The following is a 25,005-nucleotide window of genomic DNA, read 5'->3' on the forward strand; positions in this document are numbered from 1 at the left end:
GAAAAGGAAGAGGGGTAGACCGCCGAGAACACCGACCGTGGATGCATGAGGCCCTGCGAACGAAGGACCTGGGGGACCGACGAAAAGGACCCCACCTTCAATTCCGGCGACAAAGGCCCTGGGCAGCCGAACAGGCGCCCACCTTCGATACCCGAGGAAAGGGTCATAGATACTGATACATGTGACTGTTACAGGATAAAGATCACCTTCGAACAAATCGAAGAGGTAGCAGCCGCCCTCATTAGGCTGGACCTAGGTCCTGCCGTCGAGGGGGTAGTGCACGCCTCCCTGCCCTTCTTCGATGAGAAAAAAGAAGAGGAGGAGCAATCACGGATGCGAGCTCACGCTAGCTCGTTATCCGTGATCATCGAGGAGGTCGCCGACGAAGTCTCCGCGTCCCACAGCAGTGCAGGGCGTCGTGCGCGAGGAGTCGACGCCACTGCCCCGAGCACCAGCGGGAGCAATCCTCATGAAGGCCCCACCAACCTCCATAGGCACGCAGACGGAGGGAGCCTGCGCCGATACGATCTGGCGCCCCCGGGTTCACTAGCCAGGCATCCTCGCCTGGTGAACGAACCTGGGAGGAGATAGTAGAGGGTTTGAGAGAGGTCGAGCAAGGCTGGACGACACTGAATACCCTCCAGCGAGCCGAATACGCAGAATACGATGCGTATACGGCTGCGGGATACAGCCCCAGCGATATGGATTACTGGAGCAAGGTGGTGTCCCGACGGCGCCAGTTCGCACAGGCGCTGAAAGAAGTTCAGCGCCGTCACCGCCAGTCGGAGGCCACGGCACATCGGGATCCGCGGACGTGCGGGGTAAACCTCGTCGTCAACGTGGACAGCAGCAACGGGGGTCAGGCAACGGGACCCATCCACATAAATCTTGTGGTAGAGTCCACGGGTGAGGACTCCGCGGTCGAAAGGTCGCTGTGGTCCGCCCCGAACCGACGGGACGGGTTGCCGCTGACCTCCATGGAGTGAGGCCTCCCTCGTGGCACTCTCTCCCGCGTACAGTGGGAAGGTGCAACATATGCCACTACCCCGGGGTGACCCGTACAGACCGGTGTCCCCGTGTCAGCCAACACGTCGACCTGGTCCAGGAGAGGCTGGGATGGGAGGCCCGCGGCCGCCCTCCATTGGACGCAGAAGGACGGGAGATGACCAGTGACCAGCCAGGTTGAAGATCCCTGCCCCTGTGGGCAGGGCCACACCCACGCCAACACGCAATAAAGTTTGCTCAAAATATCACAGAGAATATGACCTTTTATTGTCCTTTACCCTCTGATCCTCTAAAAGAATAGAGCTAATGTGATTCTATCGTCGAGGATCCCTTAGGTTAAAACTGGAAGGGGGCTGTGACGGTAAACGTCTTATTAGCGCTAACAGCCAAACCATGAGGCTGCCGGCAAGGGCAGCACCTGCCGGTTAGGACGAAATATAATGAGGGAATTCGGCACGAGACGAGACGGAACGCGCGCGTATGAAAACAAACCAGTGGAAGATTTGAACCCGCACACTTAGCTGCTGATAGTAAAGATCGGAGTTTTTCCTGAGTTTTCTGGGAGTGCTACGAGGATTAGCTATCGATATCGCCAAAGAGAGTCTACTGATAAAGATAGAGAGGAGCTGTGCCATCGCCTGACGGAGGTGAGTACGTGCTAGTGTGCGTGAGTGAGAAGTTTCGCCATTGAGGCTGAAACTGAAAACGCGAGTTACATTGCGACAAAGACTGACTTTTCCGCAACTAGGGTGCGAACGTTTACTTTCGTGCTACTGTACAACTGCTAATAAGGTAAGCTGGCCAGCTTAATTCCGCTATTACTGTAATTGTTATTAACTAATCTCGCGTACTCAATAAGAATCGTGCATGTAATAACTCGGCGAACAAAGAGCGGCGAGCGATACGACACTGCATGTTGTTGTCGCGCGCGCGTCTTGTAAACATAAACACGCGGGCCGAATACATTGTAGACTTTAGAGGAAATAACCGATCTCGTATGTGATATTAATCGTGATTCTGATATTATGATTTTGTGCTAGTAGAAAGTTGGTTGACTGACATCCGTTCCCTCCTGCCCCCCAATTTTCGTATTTAAATGTATAGGCAATCCCACGCGCTCTTCGACGAGATCGCGCGCGTAAATTAAATAAACAGATACCTCCCCCGTTACAACATATATATCACCACATATTACACCTTCAACTTCTATGTATTATATATATGAATACACATAATAAATTGAAACAGAACTAGTGTCAATTAAAAATATATATCTTCTTGAATGGATTTTAGGACAATTTCATGTTTTTTCCCAGTAACAAACTTTGCTTAGTTCTTATTTGCGGATAGTCAACTATTATATGTAACAAATTTCTATACACCATTTATTTACATAACATTCAACATTTGTAAACAATAAAAGTGAAAAATTAAGTGGCTAATAATAAATGGCAGTATTGAAAATCCAAATTTCTTTGATCGCGTATATTGTTAAAGTATATATTTAACTTAGGGGTAGTTGTGTTTCGTTCCGCGAGCTCAAACTTTGTACACAAGGTCTTTATATGACATTCAATAATGTTATACAAATATACTAAAAAAAAGGAGTGGCTAATAACTAATGGCAGCGTAAAAACTGCGTATTCCCTATATTTGATTAATTGTTAAATTAACTTAAGGGTAGTTCCATATCGTTCCCCAAGCTCAAACTTCCTACACCAGTTCTTTATATGACTTTCAACAATGTTATGCAACAAAACTAAACGAAAAGGCCTGGCTAATAACAAATAGCAGTCTAAAAACTGCGTATTCCCTATATTTGATTGGTTGTTCAATTAACTTAGGGCTAGTTGTATATCGTTCCGCACACTCAAACTTCGTACACCAGTTCTTTATATGACATTCAACAACGTTATGCAAAAAAACTAAAAAAAAACTTGGCTAATAACAAATGGAGGCGTAAATACAGCGTATTCCCTATATTTCATTGGTTGTTAAATTAACTTAGGGCTAGTTGTATATCGTTCAGCGCGCTCAAAGTTTGTACACCAGTTCTTTATATGACATTCAATAATGTTATTCAAAAAAACTAAAAAAAGAAGTGGCCAATAACAAATGGCAACCTAAAAACTGCGTACTCCCTATATTTGATTGGTTGTTAAATTAACTTAGGGCTAGTTGTATATCGTTCCATTCGCACAAACTTTGTACATCAGTTCTTTATATGACATTCAATAATGTTATTCAAAAAAACTGAAAAAAGGACTGGCTGATAACAAATGGGGGGTCGTAAATACAGCGAATTTCCTTGATCGCGTATATTGTTAATGTAACTTAGGGGTAGCTCCTATTATTCCGCGCGTTCAAACTTCGTAAACAAGTTTTTTATGTGACACTCAACAATGTTATGCAAAAAAATTATATATCGAGTGGCTAATAACTAATGGCAGCCTAAAAACTGCGTATTCCCTATATTTGATTGGTTGTTAAATTAACTTAGGGGTAGTTGTCTATCGTTCCATTTGCTCAAACGTTGTACATCAGTTCTTTATATGACGTTCAATAATGTTATTCAAAAAAACTAAAAAAAAACCTGGCTAATAACAAATGGAGGCGTAAATACAGCGTATTCCCTATATTTGATTGGTTGTTAAATTAACTTAGGGCTAGTTGTATATCGTTCAGCGCGCTCAAAGTTTGTACATCAGTTCTTTATATGACATTCAATAATGTTATTCAAAAAAACTAAAAAAAGGACTGGCTAATAACAAATGGGGGTCGTAAATACAGCGAATTTCCTTGATCGCGTATATTGTTAATGTAACTTAGGGGTAGCTCCGTATTATTCCGCGCGTTCAAACTTCGTAAACAAGTTTTTTATGTGACACTCAATAATGTTATGCAAAAAAATTATATATCGAGCGGCCAATAACAAATGGCAACCTAAAAACTGCGTATTCCTTATATTTGATTGGTTGTTAAATTAACTTAGGGCTAGTTGTATATCGTTCCGCGCGCTCAAAGTTTGTACACCAGTTCTTTATATGACATTCAACAATGTTATTCTAAAAAACTAAAAAAAGGAACGGCCAATAAAAAATGGCAACCTAAAAACTGCGTATTCCCTATATTTGATTGGTTGTTAAATTAACTTAGGGCTAGTTGTATATCGTTCCGCACACTCAAACTTCGTACACCAGTTCTTTATATGACATTCAACAACGTTATGCAAAAAAATTAAAAAAAAACCTGGCTAATAACAAATGGAGGCGTAAATACAGCGTATTCCCTATATTTGATTGGTTGTTAAAATAACTTAGGGCTAGTTGTATATCATTCCGCGCGCTCAAAGTTTGTACACCAGTTATTTATATGACATTCAATAATGTTATTCAAAAAAACTAAAAAAAGAAGTGGCCAATAACAAATGGCAACCTAAAAACTGCGTATTCCCTATATTTGATTGGTTGTTAAATTAACTTAGGGCTAGTTGTATATCGTTCCATTCGCTCAAACTTTGTACATCAGTTCTTTATATGACATTCAATAATGTTATTCAAAAAAACTAAAAAAGGACTGGCTAATAACAAATGGGGGTCGTAAATACAGCGAATTTCCTTCATCGCGTATATTGTTAATGTAACTTAGGGGTCGCTCCGTATTATTCCGCGCGTTCAAATTTCGTAAACAAGTTTTTTATGTGACACTCAACAATGTCTTGCAAAAAAATTATATATCGAGTGGCTAATAACTAATGGCAGCCTAAAAACTGCGTATTCCCTATATTTGATTGGTTGTTAAATTAACTTAGGGGTAGTTGTCTATCGTTCCATTTGCTCAAACTTTGTACATCAGTTCTTTATATGACGTTCAATAATGTTATTCAAAAAAACTAAAAAAAAACCTGGCTAATAACAAATGGAGGCGTAAATACAGCGTATTCCCTATATTTGATTGGTTGTTAAATTAACTTAGGGCTAGTTGTATATCGTTCAGCGCGCTCAAAGTTTGTACATCAGTTCTTTATATGACATTCAATAATGTTATTCAAAAAAACTAAAAAAAGGACTGGCTAATAACAAATGGGGGTCGTAAATACAGCGAATTTCCTTGATCGCGTATATTGTTAATGTAACTTAGGGGTAGCTCCGTATTATTCCGCGCGTTCAAACTTCGTAAACAAGTTTTTTATGTGACACTCAATAATGTTATGCAAAAAAATTATATATCGAGCGGCCAATAACAAATGGCAACCTAAAAACTGCGTATTCCTTATATTTGATTGGTTGTTAAATTAACTTAGGGCTAGTTGTATATCGTTCCGCGCGCTCAAAGTTTGTACACCAGTTCTTTATATGACATTCAACAATGTTATTCAAAAAAACTAAAAAAAGGAACGGCCAATAAAAAATGGCAACCTAAAAACTGCGTATTCCCTATATTTGATTGGTTGTTAAATTAACTTAGGGCTAGTTGTATATCGTTCCGCACACTCAAACTTCGTACACCAGTTCTTTATATGACATTCAACAACGTTATGCAAAAAAATTAAAAAAAAACCTGGCTAATAACAAATGGAGGCGTAAATACAGCGTATTCCCTATATTTGATTGGTTGTTAAAATAACTTAGGGCTAATTGTATATCATTCCGCGCGCTCAAAGTTTGTACACCAGTTCTTTATATGACATTCAATAATGTTATTCAAAAAAACTAAAAAAAGAAGTGGCCAATAACAAATGGCAACCTAAAAACTGCGTATTCCCTATATTTGATTGGTTGTTAAATTAACTTAGGGCTAGTTGTATATCGTTCCATTCGCTCAAACTTTGTACATCAGTTCTTTATATGACATTCAATAATGTTATTCAAAAAAACTAAAAAAGGACTGGCTAATAACAAATGGGGGTCGTAAATACAGCGAATTTCCTTCATCGCGTATATTGTTAATGTAACTTAGGGGTCGCTCCGTATTATTCCGCGCGTTCAAATTTCGTAAACAAGTTTTTTATGTGACACTCAACAATGTCTTGCAAAAAAATTATATATCGAGTGGCTAATAACTATAATATAATAATAGCCTAAAAACTTCCCTATATTTGATTGGTTGTTAAATTAACTTAGGGGTAGTTGTGTATCGTTCCATTCGCTCAAACTTTGTACATCAGTTCTTTATATGACATTCAATAATGTTATTCAAACAAATTTAAATATCGAGTGGCTAATAACTAATGGCAGCCTGATAACTGCGTATTCCCTATATTTGATTGGTTGTTCAATTAACTTAGGGATAGTTCCATCTCGTTCCGCACGCTCAACCTTCCTATACCAGTTTGTACACCAATTCCTCACATGACAATTATAACGGGGTTTCTGCTCAGCTTCGCCTGGGCAGGAACAGTTATATAATATCAAGTCGCGGGAAATAAATTAGGTTGCTCTCCAGAGCAGATCGGCACTCCTGCACCGAACGTCCTGGGTCCAGCAGCTCAGTTTCCTCCTTCTCGAGTCGAAAACTTGGCCCGCGGAGAGTGTCGTAAGCTTTCGTGTGACAAGGCGCGACAGCCAAAGAGAAGCTAAAACGCGTAATCGCATGTACGACTAGGGATCGAAGAAAATGATAGACAGCAAAAGGGATGAGTTCAATTCATTTATTTAACAAACAAACGGTAGCGTAATTCGCACGCAGCATAAGCGGCAGCGTGGACGGTCTCGCGTCGAATTTCGCTGCAGCCGACGAGCTACGCACACGCTACGCAGCGAGGACGTGCGCGCGCACGCCATGTTAAGAGCGGTTAGGCACCATGGCGACGGCTAACCGGCGCCCACCGTTCGAACGGAAAAGTAACGTCGCTTGCTCGTGTTGGCTCTTAGCCGGTCGAAATATCTCGGTAACCCGACTGAGATAGAAACGGCAACCGCACTTGCTCGTTGTACACCGGGCGAAGCGACAGTACGCGTGTAACGGAATCCTATTCGTAGGCCGAACGAAAACAGGCAAGAAGTAATCAACTATGCGGAGAAGTATCGATGAGGATACACAGCTTAAGCAACGCAAGAGGAGAGAGCCATAGAGAGAGACAAGCCAAGTTAACAAACTGGTACTTACAGTGCTGAAACGGACGAGTCGCTCTATGGTTAATCCGTGAGTAACTCACGGCGCGCTCGCTTATGAAGGATTGAGTATCCGCGTTATCGCTTCTTGCGTTCGCGCTTTTTCAGACTGGTGCTATCACCGGGTGCTCACAGGACTCTTCCGGAACAGCGTTGGCGGTTGTCACGTGGATATCTGCTTAACTTAATTGCTCTCTCTCCAGTAATTCGCGAGCTCGCGTTGCCGGCTGCTTCTACGTTGCCGGTCGGAAGCAGACCTACTTTTTTTTTGTTACCGCTCTCTCTCTCTCCTCGAAGGGGGCCGCCTTTCAGCGGGGTCCGCGCCGCGAGTCGATATCGATGATCGATCGATAGTCGCGTCACTTACCCGTTCGCTGACGTCCACGCTGTAATTACTTAAACACGTTTACATGATAATTAATTATTATTATTTGTTGGCTTCCTGGGAAGAGAGAGGCATAACGAACTTACATGCCGTTCGTTATACAATAAATAATTATATGCGAAAATTTAAAACAATTTAGTGGCTAATCACAAAATAATTACAAAATAATTAATTATTTTCAACAACAATTATTTATTCTTATGTAAAATCATGAGTGAAAATTTTGAGCGCTTGGAACTACCCCGAACCACCCCCAATTTCATTTAAACAGGTGAGAAAGCAAAATTGATATCTTTTAGCTCTAATTTGTTATTAGCCACTAAATTGTTTTATATTTTCGCATATAATTATTTATTGTTATGTAAGGAATTGGTGTACAGAGTTTGAGCGAGCGGAACGATACGCAACTACCCCTAAGTTAATTTAACAACTAATCACATATAGGGAATAGGCAGTTTTTGGGCTGCCATTTGTTATTAGCCACTCGATATTTAAATTATTTTGTATATTATTGTTGAATGTCATGTAAAGAACTGGTGTACAATGTTTGAGCGATCGGAACGATACCCAACTACCCCTAAGTTAATTTAAAAACTAAACACATATAGGGAATACGCAGTTTTTGGGCTGCCATTTGTTATTAGCCACTCGATATTTAAATTTTTTTGTATATTATTGTTGAATGTCATGTAGAGAACTGGTGTACAAAGTTTGAGCGATCGGAACGATACGCAACTACCCCTAAGTTTAATTAACAATTTACCCGATCAAGGAAATTCGCTGTATTTACGCCCCCATTTGTTATTAGCCACTCCTTTTTTTAATTTTTTTGCTTGACATTGTTGAATGTCATGTAAAGAACTGGTGTACAAAGTTTGAGCGAGCGGAACGATACGCAACTACCCCTAAGTTTAATTAACAATTTACCCGATCAAGGAAATTCGCTGTATTTACGCCCCCATTTGTTATTAGCCACTCCTTTTTTTAATTTTTTTGCTTGACATTGTTGAATGTCATGTAAAGAACTGGTGTACAAAGTTTGAGCGAGCGGAACGATACGCAACTACCCCTAAGTTAATTTAACAACTAATCACATATAGGGAATACGCAGTTTTTGGGCTGCCATTTGTTATTAGCCACTCGATATTTAAATTTTTTTGTATATTATTGTTGAATGTCATGTAGAGAACTGGTGTACAAAGTTTGAGCGATCGGAACGATACCCAACTACCCCTAAGTTAATTTAACAACTAATCACATATAGGGAATACGCAGTTTTCGGGCTGCCATTTGTTATTAGCCACTCCTTTTTATAGTTTTTTTCCATAAACTTGTTGAATGTCATGTAAAGACCTTGTGTACAAAGTTTGAGTGATCGGAACGATACGCAACTACCCCTAAGTTTAATTAACAATTTACGCGATCAAGGAAATTCACTGTATTTACGCCCCCATTTGTTATTAGCCACTCCTTTTTTTAGTTTTTTTGCATAAACTTGTTGAATGTCATGTAAAGACCTTGTGTACAAAGTTTGAGCTATCGGAACGATATGCAACTACCCCTAAGTTCACGTCCTCCTTAATAAAAAACATCGCGAAAATTTGCAAAACGCAGAAGTGCACGACAACGGCTTACCGTCCCCAAAGCAACGGGAGCATCGAGCGAATGCACCACGTGCTGAAAGAGTATTTGAAATGTTACGTTAAATCGGAAAACACGTGGGACGATTGTATCGCGAGTGCCGCCTTTTGTTATAACACCAGTGTACACGAAGGCACTCTATTAACGCCGTATGAATGCGTATTCGGAAAAATCGCGCACATCCCGTCAACAAATATTAACATAAACGATCAGCACGTCAATGATTCATATTTTAGTTACTTGTTAGTTTTAAAAAGGCGTATAAGTAACCTTCAGGAGGTCGCGCAAAATAATTTAAAAGGAGCTAAAAAGCGTTCCAAGCGCTATTATGATAAGATAATTAGACCCTGTATATTCAAAGTCGGAGATTACGTTAAGCTCTTGAACGATCACAAAAAAGGTGTGTTTGCAAATGAGTTTAACGGCCCTTACCGTATTTATAAAATAGCAGCGAACGGAAATATCGATTTACTAATTGGAAATAGAATAAGAACAAAATTATGCTTACGCGATTGAACGCCAACACCTCAGAGGAATCGGATTCTGAATCAGACTCAACTATTTCAGATGGAGCCTCTCCTCCTGTTAGCAGTCATGGCACTAACAATTCATGTGCCCGCAGCCGTTGGCCTCATCGGATACAACTGCGACGGCAAAGCTCCAAATATAACGACTATTTCTTTGCGCCACGTAGGTAAGTGCGATTTCAATGACATTACTATGGCCACTGAGGTGAAATATATAAACCTACTACAAAAAACCGAGTATGAAAACATAAAGGTTTTCTCCTGTAAAATTTTAATTACTATTGCGGTATGCACTCGCACACTTCCCTTACCAACAAAAATAAAAAATACGCGCAATACATTACACGCGAAGCTTGCAATGATATGCACAAATACGATCAATACAAAATTTACGAGGAGATTATAAACGGCTTGGAAATCAACCGTACGAATTACAGAACTGCCAGAGTACGCGGAGTAGTAGACGGAACGTCTGCTTGTAACGGAGAAATTTTCGACGGACAACCCGACCTTGTTGAATTGACACTAGAGATCGTACTGAACAATTATTTAGCTACCGTCGCACGTTCGCAGAATACAATCGTATTACCCTCACAAACACAATGCCCTTACAGTAGTGAAAAATGTACAGAACAAGACGACACACACGCATTCTGGACAAAAGTAGACGCTTCGACTTGCGGATATAATAATTACATCATTTTATACGAAGGATACGCGACTAAAACCTCCAGTAATCTCAGTCAAGCTCATGCACTTTATTTTGCAAACGATACAAAGACAAAATTTGCGTTTACGGATTCCGGAAACGAATTTATCTGCGGTCACACGTTGCTATTAACCGAACAGCCCGGCTTGTATATCTTTGAATCCACATTGGGAAATCCCTTCCCCACTACAGTGAGAGAAATCAACCCGAAGGATGTAAAAGCCTATTTCAACACAAAAATTTTGTACTTAAACCATCATATAAAGACAGAAATCAAATCATTATACCGCGACGTTATTCAACAACGATGCATCCTAGAACAACAAGTTATCAAGAATTCATTAGCCCAATCATCGGTTAATCCTGACGAATTCGCATATTCAATTATGAAAGGGCCTGGTTATATGGCAGTTTTCGCTGATGAAGTAGCCCATATTATTCAATGCAATCCGGTACCCGTAAAAGTTAGACAAACGAACGGCACATGCTTCGCGGAACTACCAGTTTCATTCAATAACGGTTCTTATTATCTAACACCAAAATCTAGGATACTCACGGACCGCGGAACTCAATGAAATTGCAATAAGCTACTCCCAACCATTTTCGAGATAGACAACAAGTGGTACCAACTGGACCCAATACTCTCGCGCGCGGACGAACCGCAAACTCTTCAGCCCCTAAATAAGCCAACTTGGAAATATACGGACCCTGGTGAGCTTGCAAAAAGCGGCATATATACAGAGAAAGACCTCAATGAGTATAAGAAAGCTCTTATGTTCCCCGCGTCGAAAGCCGCCGTTCTGAATCAAGTAGCCCGCGGTATGATAGGTGAAGACGTTAGCACCGACCGGTTTAATGTACTAAACTTGATTTCCGAAGACGCACTTCACAAATTCACAGAAAACACAGCAAAGAAACTCTGGAACAAGTTTATGACCTTCGGATCAATAAGCGCAGGAGTAATGATGATCGGAATCATCCTAGGCGCGATTAGATACGTTCTCAACACGATAATTGACGGTTACACATTATACAGAATCTACGGTTTCGGAGTTAGGATACTCAGAGCTCTATGGGGAACAATAGCTAACCTGCTAATTCATTTGAGTCAAGGTCCGTTATCAAAAAAGGGAACTGGACAGACTCCCGCCGTAGAACAAAACATTGAATCTTTCCCTCCTAACGCTCCTTGCCCTAAACGTCCTAAAACGCCCCCACCAATACCTCCACGGAACCCCGTTATCGAGAAAAGCTCGCCATCGATGTTGTTTGATCAGAGCCGTTCTGTTTCACATCCCGGCACTGATCTTAAGGAGGGGGGTGTTACGATGGCCACCTTTTCTCGTACCTTTGAACCGCGAGTGGCACTGCACTACGAGTCATCCACCAGCAATCAAAAGTAACCTAAAGAGTATTTATTAAAGTAACTTACTTAGTATTATTTGGCCATAGTAAACCGTTGAATGACCGCTTATTACTCTGTCCCCAACACTGTAATTGCGACTAGTTATACCTATGCGATATGTACCATGGCATGCGGCCATGCTCTTCCTATATTATGTTCTCCTAGTACTTAGTATCACGATCGCTGCGCAATCCTATATGTATATATATATATATATGTATCATGCGTTGCGACAAATAGACATGCTCTTCTTATATCATGTTCTCCTATTCCATATTATATTTTTCTATGTTTAACGTTCACTATTATATTATATTATAATAATACACATACTATTATATAGCTAGTAATACCAGTCGCAGGCTCCTTAAACCTCATGTTCTCCTGTTCCACATTTTCCCTTAACCTACGGTATCCACGATACAGAATCATGAAGGAGGTGTAACACGACAGTGGTTGTGCTCCACCTACCTTATGTTTGCCTGGTAACTCTAATACTCTAATTATAGGCCGATAACATATAGAATCTGTACCATAGCAAGCAGCTATTATCTTTACCGCCTATGTTCTCCTATTAGCATTGCGACTATTTTCTATATTTCTACGTAATAAGATTTCATATGTACTCCTTCTATATAAGTATACCGAGCATAATGCTCTTTATCTATACGTTTAGATCACACCTTTATGATGTGAATCACTTTGTTTGCCACACCACTGTAGGCAGAGCGCAAGTCTGTTCCTGAACCATGCCTCACAAACAACACGTCATGGGCAAACACGTCAGCGCTACGTCACGAGACCCTATCACAGCCAGACAACGCCTTACCAATGTCATACCACGCCTTCGACCAATCAGAGGATAGACTGAGATCACCCCACGCATCGAGTCACTCCAAAGTTATTCTGGAGGGGGTCACCCGCATTTTCCAGCTCATAGCAGCGTCGCTTCGAGGCAGGCAGTCGTACTCCACTCTTCGACCAGAGCATACGCGTAGTCTTAAACCGTCTCAATTCTTTGTACTACCGATTCAGTCTTAGTTCAAATAAAGGTGTGTTCTACTTTAACTTGAGTTACATTTATTCGCGTGTGCGACCCTTTTATTTCGGACACTTGAACCATCTACTGGAACTCCTGCCCAGTTTAACAACCAGGAGTGGTGACAGCAGCATACAGCAGAACTCGGAGCCTATCCGGTGTAGCAGTAACCGAGTTTTCCTGCCAAGCACGAGCAACGGCGGATACAATTGGAGTCACCGAGCTCCACCACTGCCCTTTCTGCGAATTTCGCCGAACTACGGGTCACCTTGCCTGCATCGAAAACCTACAGCTAAGTCCCTTTACTTATTTAATTATTATCTCTAAGCTCGGGATGTAACACCGTTTCGTGCGAATAGGATTGTGTGCCGAAGGTAATCGTGCGTCGTGAGAGAGAGAGAGACGATTGCGCTAGCGCTTAGGAAGGTTTGAGCGGGTGGTAGTCCGAGATCGTGAGCGGTACGCCCTCTGCAGGGAAAAAAACGAAATCACTTCGACCTTTTGCTTATAAAGTTAACACTTAAGTTTGTTGTAATAAGGTCCGAAAGCGGTAGTTATTAGTAAGTCGAAGTGACGTTCAGGATTTCAGGACGTTCGAGTAATCAGGTGTTAACTCATTTCAGCCATAGTTTGGCGGGTAAAGGGGGGTTGAAAGCACGTGAACGACGATAAAAGCAGAGAGCGCGACCCAAGCGTGTGGTCCAGAAAATATTAGCCAGGCGTAGCAAGCAAACAGCACGATCCGACCTTAGGTAGGATATTTTTATAATATTAATAGATAGTTTGCGGAGACTGCACGTGATCATAATCTCGCGAGTTTGTGCCTTATAAAAAGGAGGCATTAAGAGTAGTTACACTAAATAATGTATACCCCGCTCATACCTTGGGTGATAGGAGGCGGTAGTGGTTGATTAGGTCGATAATTTCAAACCTCGACCGTATCCTACACCCGTGCGGAGGCAAGATGGCTCTGCTGTCAGCTCAAATCGACAATTGGGCATTAGAGCTGACCTCCACACAGCGCGAACGCTACTTGGCGGATTTAGAGCTGCGCAAGGATGGAAGTGTCATCCAGCAGGCGGCTAGGTTTGGGAGACGGTTGCTAGGAGAGCACACCGTCACAGATTTCGAATAGACCACGCGCAGCAAAGAGGTGGCGGGGCGCAGGAGGCGCACCCGACAAGCGTGGCTCGACACAGTCTGTGACGAGTTGGAAAACCTCAGCGCAGATGAGAACAGCGACCATCCCCTGAAATTCATCAACAGGGAGGGAATATTCTTGACAGATATGTCAAGGACATTCGCCTGCCCGGATAAAGACTCTGAGGGTGAAGCCAGCCGCCAAGAAGAGGATGAGCTCACCCAGAAGTCCCTCCGTACCCAAGAGCAGGAGGAGGGGGAGAGGAGACGGAGCAATCCAGATCTCAGGTCGCAGGAATCCTGTTACCGAAAGGAACCTCAGGAAGAATTATCCTTGAGTGAAGTCTTCTGGAAAATAGTGTACCTGAAGGAGGGAGTTGACCGCAACAGCAAGCTGGTAGGTCGAATCCTAGAAACCCTTCAGACTCTGCAGGGAATACAGGTGTGTGCGGAGCGCGAGGCACAGGACATGCGCCTACGAATACGAGAGCTGGAAGACGGAATGCATGAAATGGCCAATGCAATCCGTTCTTCACAGCGCGACTCGGTTCAACCGCGCTCCAGATGTAATGTGGACACTCAGGACACATTCACCTGTCACTATGATTCTAGGATTCTAGAAATCACACCGGTTCCTCATAGACCAGTACCCACGTCACTCCACCGGAAGCCCTCCAAAGAAGAGGAGGTGAAGAGGATCCGGAGGAGTACGGGAGATCCGCATCTGTTCGACAGAGGAGTCGAAGCAGATCGTCTTGCACCGGTCTTCAATTATCCTCAGGGCTCTCCACAACCAGAGATATTAGGAAAGTCGTTCGCGGATGTAAATTGAGGTTTGCTGGCAGTCGGGGACAGAGCGTGGAAACGTTTCTGTCGAGGTTGGAAGATCTGCGCGTGGGCGCCGGGCTGACTGATGACGAAGTACTTTGTTTCGTATCAGAGATCCTCATCATCTGAGCTGCCGGCATATAATAAGCGAGGAAACAAATAGGTGACGAATTGTTGGACACCGAGACCTGGAGAAGAGGAGATCGCGAGTATTCACTCGTTTGCCCACCCGGCGCAGTCGCCGTGAAAGAAAACCGGGATATACGACGACATTTAGGCCCTACCCCCGACGATCGCCTTAATTAGACGGCGGTCTGGCGCCCTAAATATCCGGGGGTAAAGAGCCGATAAGGCCTTGTGGCGGATGAAATTCGGTAACGCGGTTAAAACCCCCGAAATTCCCCGCCACATCGTTTTTATATAGTCTGGTTCTAATAGACCTTCCATATTTTTATAGTAGTTAATATTTGTGGTTTATAAACCTCAGTGGAGTAACAAAATTTTGGACCAAGTGAAATTGTTTGCGCAACCTCTTTAGGAAGATCAATGTTTGTTAAATTTTTTATCCAACTTTGGCAACAAGTGAATTGATGTTGTTTCTTGTTATGATTCTTTGACAGCAATTTGTGATGTTCGTATCACTTATAGATAATAATTCGTACTCTCCTATCTAGTTGCGCTAATGAGTAAGAATTCGTTTCTAGTAAAATTACTCTAATTGTCAATAAAATAAATCGATAAATCAAATATATGAGAATATGAATAAGGTTTCAAGGAAAGTCTGACTATGCCCTAGTTTCTTAGGGTGCCAATCGTCCCATAATTCTAGGAAAGGAAAAGTCTTGCTCGGTTAATTACAATGAGAGAAAGAACTTAGGTATTAGCCAAGTTTATTCAGTCTCATGCGCTCACTTTGCAAGGCTAGAAGTGAATACAGGTTGTGCAATAGTGGGTGTATTTATACACAGATTTTCCCGCCTATTTTCGCAGGAGAGTTCTCTTCGAGAAGTTTTTGAATATTCAAGAAACATTCGCGAATTTGAGAAATGAATTTTCTTAATTTACAAGTAAATAAACATCAATACTAAGCTATTATATGTGAACTTTACAGAATTAGTTATTCGTCGATTTAGTGTAATTTAGAATTATCACAAATAGTGTCGTCAAAAGTTATTAACTAATAAAGTTAATTAATGCAATATTACAATATTTACAATAGAAAATTATTAAATTTTTACATAACTATCATTTATTAATTCTAGAGATATTTTCTAAAAAGAAATATTCAAATTAGTAATAATATTTGAATTATAACAAATTTTCATATTTTTAACGGTTTTTTCTATAATCTATAAGATAAAATATAAACGCAATGTTATAAACGTAATTACTAGATTAATTACACAGGACCACAAAATATTTTTGAGAGTCTACTGAAATCCTAATAGGTATACTTTACGTTTTTGGGGTTGCTGAACACGAATCAAGCCAGCACGCCAGGTTTTGTAGTATAATTGATAAAATAGTAAAAAATCGCCGATTTTTGCATACATTCATACCTAAACTTACCCACTCGTATACCCACATGATTCGTCACCAGTTGAGTAAACCTTTTGAGTAAATCTGGGTCGTCGTTGACGTCATTCAACAGTTCTTGAGCGATACTCATTTGGTCAAAATTTAGCAATTTTGGAACAAACTTCGCTGACACACGTCTCATGCCCAAAACGTTAGAAAAAATTTCATGGCACGAGCCAACCAACATCCTCAGCAACTTCTCTGATAGTGGTTCGACGATTTTCCAGAACAATTTTCTTCACTGCTTGAACGTTTTCATCAGTTGTTGACGTGCTTGGGTGTCCAGAGCGAGGCTCGTCATTGGCATCTTCCCGGCTATCTTGGAAGAGTTTGTACCACTTATAAACATTTTTTTTACTCAGAACAGTTTCACCGTATGCCACCGTCAACATTTCAAGTTTTTCGGAGCACTTTATTTTTATTTTTTACACAAAATTTGATGCAAATCCTTTAATCCATATTTTTCGATAGCCAGAAATCACCGAGCACGCAAAACACTTATAACCTTTACGCCTCTCACAACCAAACAAAAAATGCTATACACTTGAAACTTGGTACAGATGTTCGGGAAGAGTGTACCACATAACAAAACAAAAATCGATAATCGTACGTTGCCCGTGAAATTTGAAAAGTCACTTTACTTTTTGAATACACCTCATATAATGGAAAAGATACGGGCAGATATAAGGGATTTAAGAGAGGCATGGGAGGATGAAAGGAAAGAATGGACAGAAATGTTTAAAGAAATAATGGGAAAAATGGATAGAATGGAGGCAGAGGGGAAGAAAGATAGGAGAAATAAATAGAGAAAGTTAGGAGAGAATAAGACAGAGAGAGAGAGAGAAGAAAGAAAGAAAGAGACGAAAGAAGAAAGGGAAAAAGCAGAACGTAGAGAAAAGAAACTGCAGGAAAATGGGGAGAGAGGATTAACCAGTTGGAAGAGGAATGCGTGAAACTAAAAGAAAGTATAGAAGGAGGAAACAAGAAGCAAAGACGAACAGAAGTAGGTAATAAGGAAGAATTAGAGAGTATATGAGAGAGAAATGCATAGAGAAAGTAGAATAAACAATATAATAGTGACAGACTTAGAGGGTGAGTTAAGATGGGAAAAGAAGGGAGAGCTAGAGGACTGGTTAAGGGAAGAACTAGAAATGAAAGGAGAGATAGTGAATCTGAGAAGAATAGGAGGGACAGCGAAGAAGGATGATGGGAGAGAAAGAGGAAAAAATAGGTGACAAATTAGATGCGCTTCATGGGAATAAAAAGAAGGAATTATGAGGAAGAAAAAGAAGTTGGGACAGAAAAAGATATACATAGATCAGGACTGGACGTGGAAAAAGAGGAAAATAAGAAAGGAAGTAAGAAGGAAAGCGAGAGAAAGAAAAAGTAAAGATAAAGAGGTAAAGATGTGGCATAACGGGGTGAAGTCAGAGGAAGAAGAATGGTGGTGGAGCGTGAAAGAGGGAAAAATGGTAGGAAAAAGGGCGGAAGGGTTTCGAAAACAGTAGGGATAAAAGAGAGTGAGAGGAGGGAAGGGAGAGAGAGGCAAGAAAGACAGTAAAGATACTATTCTGGAACGTGGCGAGGATGAGGAGCATGGACGAAAATGACTGGTCATATATTAGGGAATACGATATAATAGGTCTAACGGAAACCTGGGTGAAGAGGCAAGGGTCAAGAACTGGTGTGGGAAACAACTGAAAGGGTACAACATAGAGTGGAGAGTCTCAAGAAGGGAAGGAAGAAGGGGGAGAGAAATAGGGGGAGGAGTAATGGTGGTAACAGAGAGGAAAGGGTCATCCCTTACTCATGTAAGGTTGAATGGAAGAAAGAAAGGACAAGTGAGGTAATAGTAGGAGAAATAAAGATCGGAGGGAGGGAATACATGATAGCATCGGTGTATATGCAACATGAGAAGAAGGAAAACTATGAATACCTAAGCGAAGAGATAGAGGAGAACAGAGGAAAAACAATAATTATAAGAGCAGACTTCAATGCAAGAATAGGAAACGAAGGAAGAGAATGGGAGACAGAAGAAAACCTAGAAGAAATTAAGGCCAAGGATAAAGTGTTAAACGCAGAGGGCGAAGAAATGATAAAATGGCTAGGAGAAATGGCTAGGAGAAATGGGAGAAAAGGAGATGAAAAGAGAGAAATAACATATATAGGAGGAGCGAGAGGAATGTCAACGATAGACTATGTAGTAGGTAACGAGGAAGGTGATAAGGCAATAAAAAGGGTTTAAATAAAAGAGAGGGTAAAGTCGGACCACTTACCAATAGAGGTGGAATTGGGAGACAAAATAGCGGAAGAAAGAAAAGAAGAGGAAGAAAGAATGATAGATAACTGGAGCGAAGGAGGTATAAGGGAGTACCAGCGATGGATAGACGTAATAGAGGGACCAAAAAAATGGAAAGAGATAAGAAATAGAGTGAAGAACGCAGTTGTAAAAAAAAAGATAAGAAAAAAACAAGGATCGAAAAAAAGCTGGTGGAGAAAAGAATGTAAGATAAAAAGGGCTAGGGTGATGGCAGTTTTAAATAAGGTAAGAAAAGAGGAAGGAGACACAGGCAAATATCTAGAAGTAAAGAGAGAATACAGAGAGCATATAAGAAAAGCAAAAGAAGATGAGGGGATAATAGTGGCAGAAGAAATAAGAAAAGATAAGACGAGAAGAAAATTGAATAACGAGAGATAAAGTGAATGGCAATAGGAAGAAAAGAATCGGATTAGATGAAAATATAGGAAAAGAAGAACGGATAAAGCATTTCAAGGAACAATTGGGAGAGAAAGAAAAGGAAGAAAGCAAATGGGAAGAAACCGAAGACAGCGAAGAAGAGAAAGGTGAAGAAATTAAAGAAAGAGATATAAAAGAGGTAATAAGAAAAATGAAAAAGAAAAAGGCGACAGGAGAAGATGGTATAGCAAATGAAGCGTGGATGGAATGCACGGAAGGCTTGATAAAAGATATGATAAAATGTTAAACGGAATATGGAACGGAGAAAGATATCCGGAAGTTTGGAGGAAGGGAATAATAGTACTAATATATAAGAAAGGGAGGTAAGAAGAAGTAGAAAACTATAGAGGAATACCGCTGATGGACACGGGATATAAAATATATGCGGAAATACTGAGGAAAAAGCTGGAATGACTAGAAGCTAAAGAAACGCTAAGTGATACGCAGATGGGATTTAGGAAGAAAAGAGGAACAATGGACGCAATATATATATTAAAAACAATAATGTGGAAGGAAATAAGGGAAAAAGGAGGAAAACTGTTTGTATTCTTTGCTGACATAAAGGCTGCTTTTGACAAGATAAAGAGGAAGAAAATATGGGAAACAATGAAAGAGAAAGGGATAAATAGAAAAATTAGGAAAAGAATAGAAGAAATATACAAGAAAACAGGGGGTTAGGGAAAAGTTGGAGGAGAAATAATTGGGGAGTTTGAGACTTACAAAGGCGTAAGGCATGGGTGCCCTTTGAGCACCACGCTATTTAATCTTGCCTTCGCCGACCTGGAAGTGAAGATCAAGCAGGTGCAGGAAGGAGGGGTAGTGATAGGAAGGAAGAAAATATGGACATTAGGATACGCAGATGATATAGTGATGATGGCAAAGAGTGAAAGTGTAATGAAAGCAATGCTGGAAAAATTAAAAAGATACCTGGAAGAAAGGGGATTAGAGTTAAATGTAGGAAAATCAAAGATGATGAAATACAGGAGAGAAGGAGGAAGGGGGTAGGAAGAAGAATTTGAATGGGAAGGTGAGAAGATAAAGATGGTTAAAGCGTACAACTACTTGGGATATGTGATAAGCAGAAATAACGGAAATAAAAAGGAGATAAAGAAGGTAGAAGGGAAAATAAATATGGGACTCGGAAGACTATGGGGGCTAGGAGAAAAACTATTTAGAGAAAATTGGGAGCTAAGGATGAACTTGTTCGATGCACTGGCGAAAAGCGTGATTATATATGAAGCAGATATCTGGGGATGGAAGAGATATGAAGAAATAGAGAGACTACAACTAAAATACATAAAGTGGGTATTAGGATTAGATAGATACACGCCAAGTTATTTAATACGATGGGAAACAGGAAGACAAGAAATGAAAGAAACAGCATTAGAAAGAACAGTGAAGTATGAAAATAAAATAAGAGAAGAAAGAGATGGTTTAATAAAAAAAGATGCATGGAGAGAACTAAAGAAAAGGGAAAGAAATGAAAAAGATAAAAAGGGTAAGAAGGAGGAGAGAAAGGCTAAAAAATTAAAAAGAAAGGCTAGAAAAAAGTAAAATATACAGAGAGAGGGAAGAGGGAGATGAAATGAGGGAAGAGTTTTGGGAAGAAATAAGAGAAAAAAAAGAAGAAAAAGAACTAGAAGAAAAACTAGAAAAATCAGGATACATAAACGAGTGGAAAGAACTAAAAGAAGAAATGAAAAGGTATAGGTTAAAGGAAATTCAAGGAGAGGGAAGAATAAAAGGCCTGTAGGCCTTTGTAAATAAGGTTAGGTAATGAAACGAGAGGATAGATAGATAGACAATATTTTTATTCGCCCGTGGCATAATTTTTACATTTGTACAGCACTTTTTATATATACGAGGTGTGTTCAAAAAATAACGAGAATTTTCGTTTTATTCATCTACATTAATGTTGTCGCCTTCAAAGTAGTCCCCTTCGGATACAATACACTTATACCAACGCTTTTTCCAATCCTCCAAACACTTTTGAAACTCGATCTTTGTAATAGCTTTTAGCTCTTTCAGCGATTCGCTTTTAATGTCATCTATGCTTGTAAAACGACGGCCTTTTAATGTTCTCTTTATTTTTGGAAATAGAAAAAAGTCACATGGAGCCATATCTGGCGAATATGGAGGCTGAGGCTTCGTTACAGTTTCGTTTTTGGCCAAAAATTCACGAACAAGCAATGAAGTGTGAGCAGGCGCATTATCGTGGTGCAAAAGCCATGAATTGTTTTGCCACAAATCCGGGCGTTTTTTTCGGATTGCTTCACGCAAACGACGTTGAACTTGCTTATTGATTGTTTGACCTTGTGGCAAGAATTCATAATGCACTATGCCATTAAAATCGAAGAACACAGTGAGCATAACCTTCACATTCGACCGTACTTGTCGAGCCTTTTTCGGTTTTGGCGATCCAGAATGCCTCCACTGGGACGATTGAGCCTTAGTTTCGACATCATATCCATAAACCCATGTTTCGTCACCTGTTATAACACGTTTTAGTAGTTCTGCATCGTTATTGACTTCATTTAGCGACTCCTGAGCAACTTCCATTCGCCGCTGTTTTTGGTCGAAATTCAACAATTTTGGAACGAATTTTGCTGCCACACGTTTCATACCCAAAACATTCGAAAAAATTTGATGGCATGAGCCAACTGATATGCCAACATCATCAGCGACTTCTCTGATTGTGATTCGGCGATCGTTCATAACCATTTCTTTCACTTTTTTCACGTTTTCATCAGTTGTTGATGTGCTTGGGCGTCCGGGTCGTTCGTCATCTTCAACGTTTTCTTGGCCATCTTGGAAACGCTTATACCACTCATAAATCCTTGCTTTACTCATAGCAGACTCACTATATGCCTTTGTTAACATTTGACAAACTTTACTACACTTTATTTCATTTTTTACGCAAAATTTAATACAAATTCTTTGATCCATTTTTTTTCACAAACGAAAATCGCCGAGCTCGAAAAACACGTCTAACGTTAGCGGCTGCCACTTAAAAAGTAAGCAATGAATATTGCTGAAAATTTTATCGTACTTCAGGGGCATGTGTACCAACATAATAAAAAAAAATTTTATACAAGCGGACTCTCCAAACCCGCGAAATTTAAAAATTCTCGTTACTTTTTGAATACACCTCCTATAATGATTTATACAAAGTTGTCGAGCAATAGTGCCGTATCACGGTATCGCAAATGTCACAGATGTTATTTCACACGTTTCCTCAGTCAAAAGCTTAAATTTAATACAAAAATATAGTCTAAAATTTAAAAATTTTATATATAAAAATCAGTCAATATAATAAAAGCAGTCAAACTTATACTAGGCGGACTAGAACTGGACCAGTATAGTTGATATTCCAGAGGAAATCATTTGCTTAAGCAAGCTTATATGTCTTAAAACTAGTTATGCAGCCAAAAGTTCTATTGTGACTAGTTTTCGTCATCAAACAATGCAATAAATAAATAAATAACATATGGCACTCCAGTGGTCTCTCTGCGTCCTATACGTTAAATGCAGCAAAATATACGCACGCCCTTTTCTTGAAGCTACCCAGCGACGGCGCATGCCTCAGGTCCGAGGGAAGGGTATTTCAAAGTTGGGCACACATTACCTGGAAGGATCTGCTGGCCGTTTCCGTCCTAGCCCTGGCAACTCTAAGTTCCGCCTGCCCCGCTCTCCCCGGATACCCTGATTTGTGCTCTTTGAAGAACTCCGCCAGGTATCCAGGTTCACGCATTCGCAGGCACCTATACATGAGTAGGGAAGCGAAATACTCCCTGCGAACGTCCGCGCGAAGCCAGCCCAATTTTTGTCTAAATGGAGAGACCGAGACATTGCGCGCGATACCAAAGATGTATCTCACACAGGCGTTGCTCAGCCTCTGTAGCCGCTCCCTCTGCTCCGCCGAGGCCCCCAGGTATATAACAGTGCAGTAGTCCAGGTGAGGCCGGATCAGCGACTCCACCAATTTGCGTCGGAGCAGCTCCGTGGTGTAAGGTCTGATAAAGCGCAGGCCATACAGAGCTCTCCTGACCTTTGCCGCGACCCGATCAATATGCGACCGCCACGAAAGTTTACCGTCCAACACGACCCCAAGGCTGGTTATCTCCTCGCTGAAGGGAGGAGATATTTTGAGATATTTATATATTTTGAGCATGCCTTTCTGAACCTCAACACCAGGCAAGCCCTCCGCATAGATGTCATTCACACCCTTATTGGTTGCGAAAATGACTGCTTTGGTCTTGCCGGTATTGAGGCACAGACCCGATTCATGGGCCCAGCCCGCCACCGATCTCGCCTGTCAACGGCCATTCGGATGTCATCAGTCAATTTTATTAATGCTGTCTGTGTACTGTGGTTCCGCCTAAAGCCAGTCTGAAAGGGATCCAAAAGATTTTCTTTATTCAGATACTCCTTAATCTGGTCATGGGCAAGCTTCTCGAGAACCTTAGATAAAGCAGAGCAGAGCTATCGGACGAAAATCCGAGGCCGAAGAAGGAGTGTTGCTTTTCTTCAGGGCGATAAGCTGTGCCCGCTTCCAGGTTTCCGGGAACACCCCCCTAGCAAAGGAAGAATTGAATATTGACCTCAGGTATTCACCTATGATCGGAAGAGCCTTCGCCACCAACCCATGAGGAAACCCGTCAACGCCACTCGCCTGCGATGTGAAATGAGAGACAGCCAAGATAACGTCACTAACGCCAACAGGTTTGAAGGTAAAACCCCTCTCATCCGCAGCGTCCATCCCGTCCATCCCGCTGTCTATGTCTTCAAGCGGCGAGACCGAGACTCCAGCAAAGCGGTCGTTCAGCTCGTCCAAGGTGAAACCGTGAAGCCCATCCCCACCTGCCCCCGGCAAGAGGCCAAGGTTCCGCATTTCCTTCCAAATATTTTTGCCTTCATCAATAGCGCTGGATAGATGGTTCTGAAGGAAGTTAATGCGCTCCTGTTCCATGCGGACATCGACCTCATTGCCAAGCCTGCGAGACTCCTCCAAAACATCCGCTCGCCTAGTACGCTTATAGAGTCTAAATAGAGCATCACGCTTGTCGATGAGCCCCCTCAGTTCCGGACCAAACCAAGGAGCATATTTTTTCCTAAGGCAGAACGTCTTCTCAGGTGCAAACTTGTTAATGGCCGCAATTAAATTATTATTAAGACCCGCAATGGCACCCTCCAAATCTGACCTGGCCGAACCAGCAAGTTCCCAGTCCCAGCTTGTCAAAAAGTCTAAAAGTAAATCCAAGCAAATACCACGCAAGCTGCGGTACAAGAAGCTTTCCGTTGCAGGAGATGGCACGTAGATGTTAATCGCGACATCTATTCTTGAAGTCTGTGATGGTGTCGCATGTGTCAATCAGCATGATATCAATCCACCTGTGGGAATCGCCCACACGATGAGTTGGGCCATGCCGAACCAAGCACAGCGACAATTCCCCACACAGACGCGCAACGGTAAGAGTATCATCCGACCGCGAGCCCATGTCGACGTTTAGATCACCCATGATGATCTTATGGCTAAAACCATCATAGAGATCCGCAGATGTGTACCGTGCGTATAATAGAGAAAAGGTCTCGGCGCAGAAAGGTTTCTTGTTGCTGTTTTACAGCTTAATTTATTTCGCCCCGTTCTTGTCACACAGCGGAAAATGAAATATGGGTGGCTGTTCTCGAGGAATTCGCTGAGTGCTTTGCGCATTGATTTATTAGTTTGAATGCGACGCGCGCGTGAACCTAAATTTAAGATAGAGATAAGACTCGAGTTTGTGTAAAAAAATAACCCACGATATGTTAACTAGCATAAGCGCGGATACGCCGTTATGAATAAGTATTTGAAGTTGTGCCTGAAAGGGGGGAACGACATGCCTGATTGCTTAGACGGGT

Source organism: Phymastichus coffea, unplaced genomic scaffold, assembly GCF_024137745.1.
Source record: "Phymastichus coffea isolate CEN01 unplaced genomic scaffold, Cenicafe_Pcof_1.1 PCOF00001, whole genome shotgun sequence".
In the NCBI taxonomy this organism is placed as follows: domain Eukaryota; kingdom Metazoa; phylum Arthropoda; class Insecta; order Hymenoptera; family Eulophidae; genus Phymastichus; species Phymastichus coffea.